The following is an 8,714-nucleotide window of genomic DNA, read 5'->3' on the forward strand; positions in this document are numbered from 1 at the left end:
GTCATACAAAAAGCACTAAATGAAACGAGTTTTACCATTCATATAAGGCTAAATATAGAGAATAATCTCCATGTTATTACTGCAGTGTATGTAAGGAGGGCTGTAGCTAGGCATTCTGGGCCTCTTGCTTTTTCAAAATAAAATTAATAATTGTTGTGAGCCCCATAAAATTAAAAATTGGATCTGTGCGCCCTTGAGTCATTCCCAACATTCACCCCACTCTCTACCATGTACTAGAATACTGGACTTTATACTGGCCAAATCTCTAATGTATAGAAGTTGCATTGCATTCAGGACCATGGACAGGTCCCTCTCGCCTCCACAAAACAAATGACATGAAAAGTGACCTGATTTGATGAGCTGAACATATAGCCACTTCTTTATTCCTCTGGATATCCATGTCTATATTGAAACAAAGTAATTAAAATTTCATAAACATTTTGCATTGCACAGCTTTGAAGAACCTCCTGTGAGACCAGTCATTTTTCACACTATTTGTGCACCCATATGTATATGTATGTGTGTGGATCAGTTTGCATGACATTTAATACAACTAATAACCCTATAGTTTGTACCTCTGTCCCACAACACTTCAAGCCATAGTTTTGCAGTGTACATCACAGCACACTAAACCCCAGTCTCTGATGAAATCTGCTTTCATTGCTGAATATATAATGGCAATGAATCTCCTAATACTGCTCACAGATATCTGATTGAATTTTGGAAACTGTTCGGTTTTCTCCCCCTCCTTTTAGTGCAGACCACAAGCAACACCTTAATCATCCTCTTACAGCTCCCCAACCACTGTCCCAGTTTCATTCCCCTCGGCCCATGCTCCATACTGCATGAGTTGCTATAACAAGATCCTAGGCTACAAGGTCTTTCAGAGTTAAATTGCAAATATTAAAACTGTGCTCACTGAAGTGATAAATGGAAAATTAAATATTTCATGATGAAAAAATGACAATGTGTTTATCTAAAGAAAGGTGAGGATAACCATAACCCAAGAGGGGTTTTTAACCACGTTTAATCTATTTAGACTCATGTACAGTAACTTCTAATCACTTCACAAGCATATTTTAACTTCAATCAGTATAACTAAAATTCCCTGGAAAATCTGTCTGCATGGAAAGACATTATAATATAATATGCTGAATCTCTGTAAACTGTGGGGTTTATTAAAATTAAATTAATTAGTGAAATACCTGGTTTGATAAAGTGATCAGCCCCTTAGAGTATACCATTAATAACTTGCTAAACCAATCAACTTCCAGATCAAACACCATGCTAATTCCCCCACCTGACATCAATTGTAGTGGTTTTGATTACTTCCAGCCATAAAACTAGCTGTTTCTTGAAGACTATTAGTAGTGCATGGTACACAGCAAAATCACCAGAGTTAAATCAACTCTGCTCGGAGTACATACGGTCCCTCTCTAAATAGTGTTGAAGTAACACTGAAGCAGAGTTAAAGTTAATGAGATAATTAAGCGATTAATTAAGTGATGAATGAGCATTAGTGATGAACACCTGCTGTTAACAAGCAGAATCACTGAAGAAAAGATAATGCTCCTCTGCCGATATCTTGAGAGATATAATGTCTTTTATCTTCAGGTGATTTCATCTAAGACTGTGGCTGAAGTCAGCTGTAGTTCGTGCCTGTGTCTCAATGTGCATTCTATTCATCCTAAATAGTATGTGACATCAGTAATATCCAATACTATTTAGGGCGGATAGGGTGGATAGTATGCACATTGGGATGCAGGGCTTGTGTTTCTCTCTTCTTCATTGATTCTGCTTGTTAACAGCAGGTGTTCATCACTAATGCTCAATCATCACTTAATTAATCGCTTAATTATCTCATTAACTTTAACTCTGCTTCAGTGTTACTTTAACACTATTTAGAGAGGGACCATATGTACTCCGAGCAGAGTTGATTTAACTCTGGTGATTTTGCTGTGTACTGCAAAGAATTCACCATAGTTGGGAAAGTGTATTCAAAAGGCCTCTGGGATAAAGTTATAGAAAGGCACAAGTTAGGAGAAGGCTACAAAAACATTTTGAAGGCTTTAGCTATCCCTCTGAGTTCTGTTCAGAGCATCATTAAGAAGTGAAAAGCGTATGGCACCACCAACACATCACCTAGATCAGGCCGTCCGTCTAAACTGGATGACCAAGCCAGGAGTACATTGATCAGAGAAGCTACCAAGAGGCCAAAGGCAACTTTGAAGGACTTATTATGCTTTATGGCTAGAACTGGGCTGCATTTCCCAAAAGCATCGTAGGCCTAAGTTGATCGTAGAGACCATCTGTGGCAATTGTTCTACGATCAACTTAGGCTTACGAGGCTTTTGGGAAACCCAGCCCTGGTCGGTCTGTGCATGTGAAAATTATCTCATCCAAATTATTGAGGAAAACCTGCATCCTCAATCTGAGTTGAAGGGTTTAGTCCAAATTTTCTAAAGAGAACACATGGCTTCATATGATAAACAGACTTAATTTAGGCTTTTATTCACATATAAATATTGATCAGCGAACATAAAAAAAAAAAAAGCTCAACCGAACCTGCTTCACACGCAAGAACAAACCTCTTCTGGAAGCTTAAACTTGCTGCTTGACACACGAGAATGAACCTCATTGGTTCTCACACGTCAAACAAAGCTTGAGCTTCCGTTTACCACAACTGATGTGAGAGTTGATTAATGTTTACATGTGAATAAAAGCCTAAATTCAGTCTGTTCATCATATAAAGTGATTGTGTCTCTTCAGAATATTTGGACTAAACCACTCAATACATATGGATTAGTTTTTACGATCTCATTATGAACTTTTTGAAGTGTCAAAGTTTCAATTGCATAGGGTGTCTATGGAGGGACAGAAAGCTCTCAGATTTCATCAAAAATATCTTAATTTGTGTTCCAAAAGATGAACAAAAGTCTTATGGGTTTGGAACGACATGAGGGTGAGTAATTAATGACAGGATTTTCATTTTTGGGTGAACCTAACCATTAATTATAATTGAAATATAGATTAATCCTTATTACTGTGAAGTGTTTATTTTATTCAAATATTTAAATAAATATACTGTCTTTATGTTGTTTCTACATTAATTTGGAGATTAAATGTGAAATTATTACAAAATAAAAATATATTAAAAACGTTAATGTTAGGTGCGATTAATTACAGAAAAAATGTGTGACTAACAGTTTTTTTAATTGATTGACAGCACTAATATATATATATATGTGTGTGTGTGTGTGTGCGTAGAGTAAGAAGAGGAGAATGTCATGCAGATGAATTATTGAGAAGCAAAAACTGAGTCTAAACTATAATTTGATCCATTTAAGCTTTAGTATATATTGTGCATGACACATTCATACTCTCGCTTTCTCTCTCTGTGTCTTCTGGCACTCTTCAATGTCCTTTTTCATGCTCATGGCTGTTTATCAAGTGGGTCGTCCTCACATTAACACGTTACTGCTCTATCCCCTCTTCTCCTCTTGGATAAGCCCCCGTGAATCTACACATATATGAGTAGAAAGGTCATGCAGTGGGCAAGGAGATTGGCTGCAGGACTAATGGCCATTTCGCACGGCATGGACCTAAGTGTGACACACTGAGAGAAGTTCACATGATATAGCATGATTTAGCCTATATATATCACAGGCTAGTGTGTTTGTCTTTCTGGCTTCGCTTTAGTAGAAAATATTGGCATGATATACAAATCAAAACACACAATATTGTTCAAAAGAACAGAATTTATTTGAAATATAAATCTTTTGTAACATTATAATGTCTTTATTGTTGCTTTTGATCAATTTAACTCGTCCTTGCTGAATAAAAGTATTCATGTATTTTTTATTTTTATTTATTTATTTTTTTTAAATATTGCTTACAACAACATTTTTGAATGGTAGTGCATCACGGTTTCCACAAAAATATTAAGCAGAAAAAAAATTCAACACTGAAAATAATAATTTAAAAAAATTCAAAACAACATATATCATTCAGTGAAATATAATTCAAGCAATTTAAGCTTATGGACCTCCCCCTATGTGCAGCTGCTCTAATCCATGGTGACATGACATTGAGGCCATAATCAGCAGTGTCACCCATGCAACATGCATCTATATTGGTCAGAAAGAGAGAGAGGGTGAGTTGGGGGTTGGAGGAAGAGATGGAGAATGAAAAAGACAAAAAGAGGGAGAAAAAATGAGTTTTCATCATCCATTTCCTCCACGCATTATTCTGTCTCATTCCCGACCTATCCAGTTCTGTCATCCCTCCATTTGAAAGATGGCAGCCCTTTCAAACACCAAAACCAAATTTATGCACACACTCCATATCAAACCTTATCATGATAAATTTTGACTTCATTCATGCGTGGTTTGGGAACATTGCTTCCGATTATTGCCACCCCTTCTGATTTACAGCAACACCTTTGACTGAAATATTGCCAGTTTGTCTTAAATGCCTATAATGACATCAGCCATATTAACATCAGCAAAAGATATGTCAATATACACTCTCAGAGGAAAAGGTTCTTGTGAAGTCAAATCATCATCATTTTTATAGTGTTTTATACAATACAGATTGTTTCAAAGCAGCTTTACAGTGATAAACAGGAAAATGATTCAATGATGCAAACAGTTCATTTCGGCTGTACAGCAGCTCAAAGAAAATAGTGTCATTGTTCAGCTGAAGTCAGTTCATTGTTGATTCAGTTCTGTTTTAAAGATCATCAATTATGAAATTAGTTCATTTAATCTATAAAGCAGTTCTGCAGAAAAACAGTGATCGGTTCCAGCTCAGTTCAGTTCTCATCTAATAGTGACAGTGCAGTCAAATCAATAATATTGTTGAATATTAAGTATCCCCAACTAAGCAAGTCAGAGGTGACAGTGGCAAAGAACCCAAACTCCATCGGGTGACAGAATGGAGAAAAAAAATCAGAAATCAGATTGATGATTGGTAGCATTCAAATATTTCATATTGAAATTTCAAATATTTCATTTTCAGAACCTTAACGGGTTCTGTTATATATAACATTTTATAAAACGGTTTAAATCCTTGATTCTGATTGGTCAATAGCTGTGTTTTATTCGCGATAAAACACAGCCGCTTCACCCAACGGTTCTGTGTATCACTACACAACACCTTTAGCAACCACTCTTTGCAACGTAAACTGTTCTCAATTTATATTGTTCATTGAAGCTTACTGTATTATGTAGAAGAGTATTGTGAGAAAGAGATCGATTGAATGAGTTTATTACCTGCATTCAGATTTAGCATTTTCCTTCATGTCAGTCCTATGTTCATAATAAAAAAAATCTGTTTAAATGTCAGTTAAGTTAAGAGATTTTCCCGTGACTAACAGCGCTAGTCAAAGCATTTGTCAGTTGCGTCTTTTCCGTGTTCACAGCAATTCAATCTTTTCAATATAAACGTCTTTGCGACTGAATGAATCACTTACAAAGACAGTCTTTGCTGCCATCTAATGGCGTAATAATGTAACTTCTGTTGCTGTTCACGGTCAGGGACTATTTTTTCCGGCGGAAGGAAGGCTTTTAGTGATTTTACTTAATGAAAGTTGCATTGACACATATTTTTTGGCTTTAAAATTTGTATTGTGCGGTAACCATTTTATAAAAGCAATAAGGTACTCGAGGCTAGTGCTGTATCGTGAATAAGTCACGGCTGAAGGGCGTTGTTAGGCACGACGCGAAGCGATACAGCACAGCCTCTCGTACCTTATTGCTTACTTATTGCTTAGGAGTATCATTTAAGACATCTCTTTATATAAAACTTTTTTGTCGTTAAGTATTTACGAATAATCACTTATCATTATGAATAAAAGGCTGAAGGCTGAGATGTGTCATTTTATAAAACTTGTTTGTCAAAACTTTATTTGAACATGTAGTATATTGTTAGTAGATTACATGTTGTTAAATCAACCAACCAACAATTTTTGTTCATTGAAAACCGATTGTCATTTTTAATGTTATTATTTTAATATTTATGCAAGTGTATAGTACCGCTAATTGTATTTGTTGTTTGTTGGTTTTCAGTGTAAAACTTGGTGTAATTATTTCAGTGTGTAGCCCATCAGTAGGGCTACTTTTTTTTTTTTTTTTTGAACAGCACATTTTAACAATACCGTGATAATACTGATAACCGCGATAATTTTGTTCACTCTAATCGTGAAATTTTCATACCGTTTCATTTTAATAAAGGGTGATGAGTGTGGAAACTGCAAGGAAGAAGCGGCTGTCATTCCAACCCCATCTCACCTAGTGTGTGTTCAGGTTGTATTAAGCAGTAGTCTATGTGATATAGGTTACAGAGTGAACTGACCTGTGGGGTGGGAGGACAGATAACCAGCAGGAATCAAGACGAGCTGCTTGAAACAATGTGTGAGACAGCAATCACGGAGAAAACGCAGAGGCGAACGCGCGTGGGTGGGCTTGGAAACACACGCTGAGTGGTGTCACGCTCAAGCACACAACTGCAAGCTGCTGAAAATAACTTTGAAACCTCTGAGACACATTTTTGAAGAGATTTTAATACTATTTTTTCGAGTTAATCTTCTATCTATGTTTGACTGTCAATGTCTACCTGAAATACATTTTTTTTTTATCTTGCGTATTGTAATATCGAAATTACTGACATGCATTTTAGAGTGAAACATTTCACGAGTGCTGGCTTTTTGTGCTTATCAAACCGATATCCACACATACTGTATACCAAGGCTTACACCTCCAGGTTATCCTGTCTTGTTACACAAAAGAAGCGGCGCTACCACAGTAATTAGTCAAATGACTGTGGAGGAGGATCTCACTTTATAATGCTCAGAGGGAGGAAATAGGCTATATATGATAACTTCATAAGTATGGTTCGGTTTTTCAACAATTCACACATTCCCGTGATTTTGCATATACTGTACATTTATATACTGAGCTTTACTTGACGACTAAAGTCTCTTTAGTGAGTTAGTTCATAAGTTGCACCCCTAGAGGGCTCTATAGTGCATCTTAACATTTGGAAGTCTGAGGTTAAACTAAAGTAGGCTACTTAAAATACATAATGGCTAATCAAAAACATGTCCAGATGCGGGTCTTTATAAGGGAAAAAACTGACTGAGATGACTTCTTCCAGCAGTCTGAATCTAATGTGACTGCTTTAAAGGTTTCAAAAGCCGACCTGGCTCCAGACACAGTCAACCCTGAGACAGGGAAATATATCAGCAAAATCACGCAGTAGCTGTCTCGGTGTCTGTTGCCATAGCAACTAACTAACCATTCGACACATGCTCTGCAACTCTTTGTATACCACAAAGATAAAATGGGGGGGTAGGAAATGTGGTCAGGTTTAAGACAATTTCTTCCTGCCCTTCCCTTTTTATATAAACAACTCCAGGTTTCTCTAAGATTTATTGACATGGCCTATTTGTTGTGTGAATGTGTCAGGCAGGGGTGGGGCATTCTCCATTTACAACGCTTCATTTCATTCCAGACAGATTTCATATTCCAAATAGTGCAAAGACACCCGTAGGTCAATCTGCCAGCATATTTCACAACATAATGGATACTCGTTCTTGGGTTGGGTGCAGGAACAGGTCAACCATGACTCCCAGAAAACTGTATTGTGTGTTTCAAGAACATGCTAGGTCAGTAACACACATTACAAGAGATCTGCAGTAACTTCCAAACGGCACTTACATAGAAAAATACTAAAAGTTTTCAGCTAAATTAACTGTGATATTATCATGTATGGCTTCAGCACTGTAAAAAATCCACTTCTATTTTGTTAGACACGCATAATTGAACTATCTAATGTAGAAATGTATCATTTAATCAGTAATTTTGAGTCACCATTAGCATTATTAGTGTTTGTTCAATTGAACATATTCAAGCTGCTAATAAATTTTTAGTTTAGTGGACTTTAGAACCACCAGTTTTGAAAACTTGTTTCCTATAGTTAGCACAGTAACTTTAACTTTCAACAAATACTTAAAGGTGTAGTATGATATCTGGGAAATGCTAACGTTAGCCTGCTAGCATTGAAAGCATATGATCCCACCCTCCCTGCAAATCGCTGTCCAAAGCCACGCCTCCTCTAAAAAACACATGAACGTGCATACACACACACAGCTGCTTTCGGCAAAGCGTAAAAAGAGATGGCATTAAACTACCTCATGTCTTAAAGCACATAACATTACAATAATAATGAACGCAAACAACTTAGAGAGCTTGTACCTGACTGCTGCAGATTCATTTCGGTGTTGATACTGTTGACATGGAAACGCATAATTCTGAGTCTGAGAACAGCTCCGGTTAGTGTGTCACGGGTTGCCATCTCTTAATTTATGGTAGTTATAGCGTGAATGCAGCATAAGCTCGTTGTTTTGGAGGAAATGTAAAAGGTGGCTGCTGTTTGTTTGCGGTGCTCCATGACTGACATCTGTCTGTACTCTGTCTGCGTGCGGTTGCCAAGTCTGACGTCACGCGGCAGCACGTCCGGGTCCAAACGCTCTATCTCATACCACAAGAAAACAACAAACGGTGCTAACATACACACATGATGTGGTGTAATACTACCAAAAAATTATAATCATAACCTTTACCTCCATACCAAAATCCCAGATGGCCAGAGAGTGATTCCTCTTTTATAAATGTTAATATATTAATGTCTGTGACGCTGTGAGCACGGAGACG

Source organism: Ctenopharyngodon idella, chromosome 14 (genome assembly GCF_019924925.1).
Source record: "Ctenopharyngodon idella isolate HZGC_01 chromosome 14, HZGC01, whole genome shotgun sequence".
In the NCBI taxonomy this organism is placed as follows: Eukaryota; Metazoa; Chordata; class Actinopteri; order Cypriniformes; family Xenocyprididae; genus Ctenopharyngodon; species Ctenopharyngodon idella.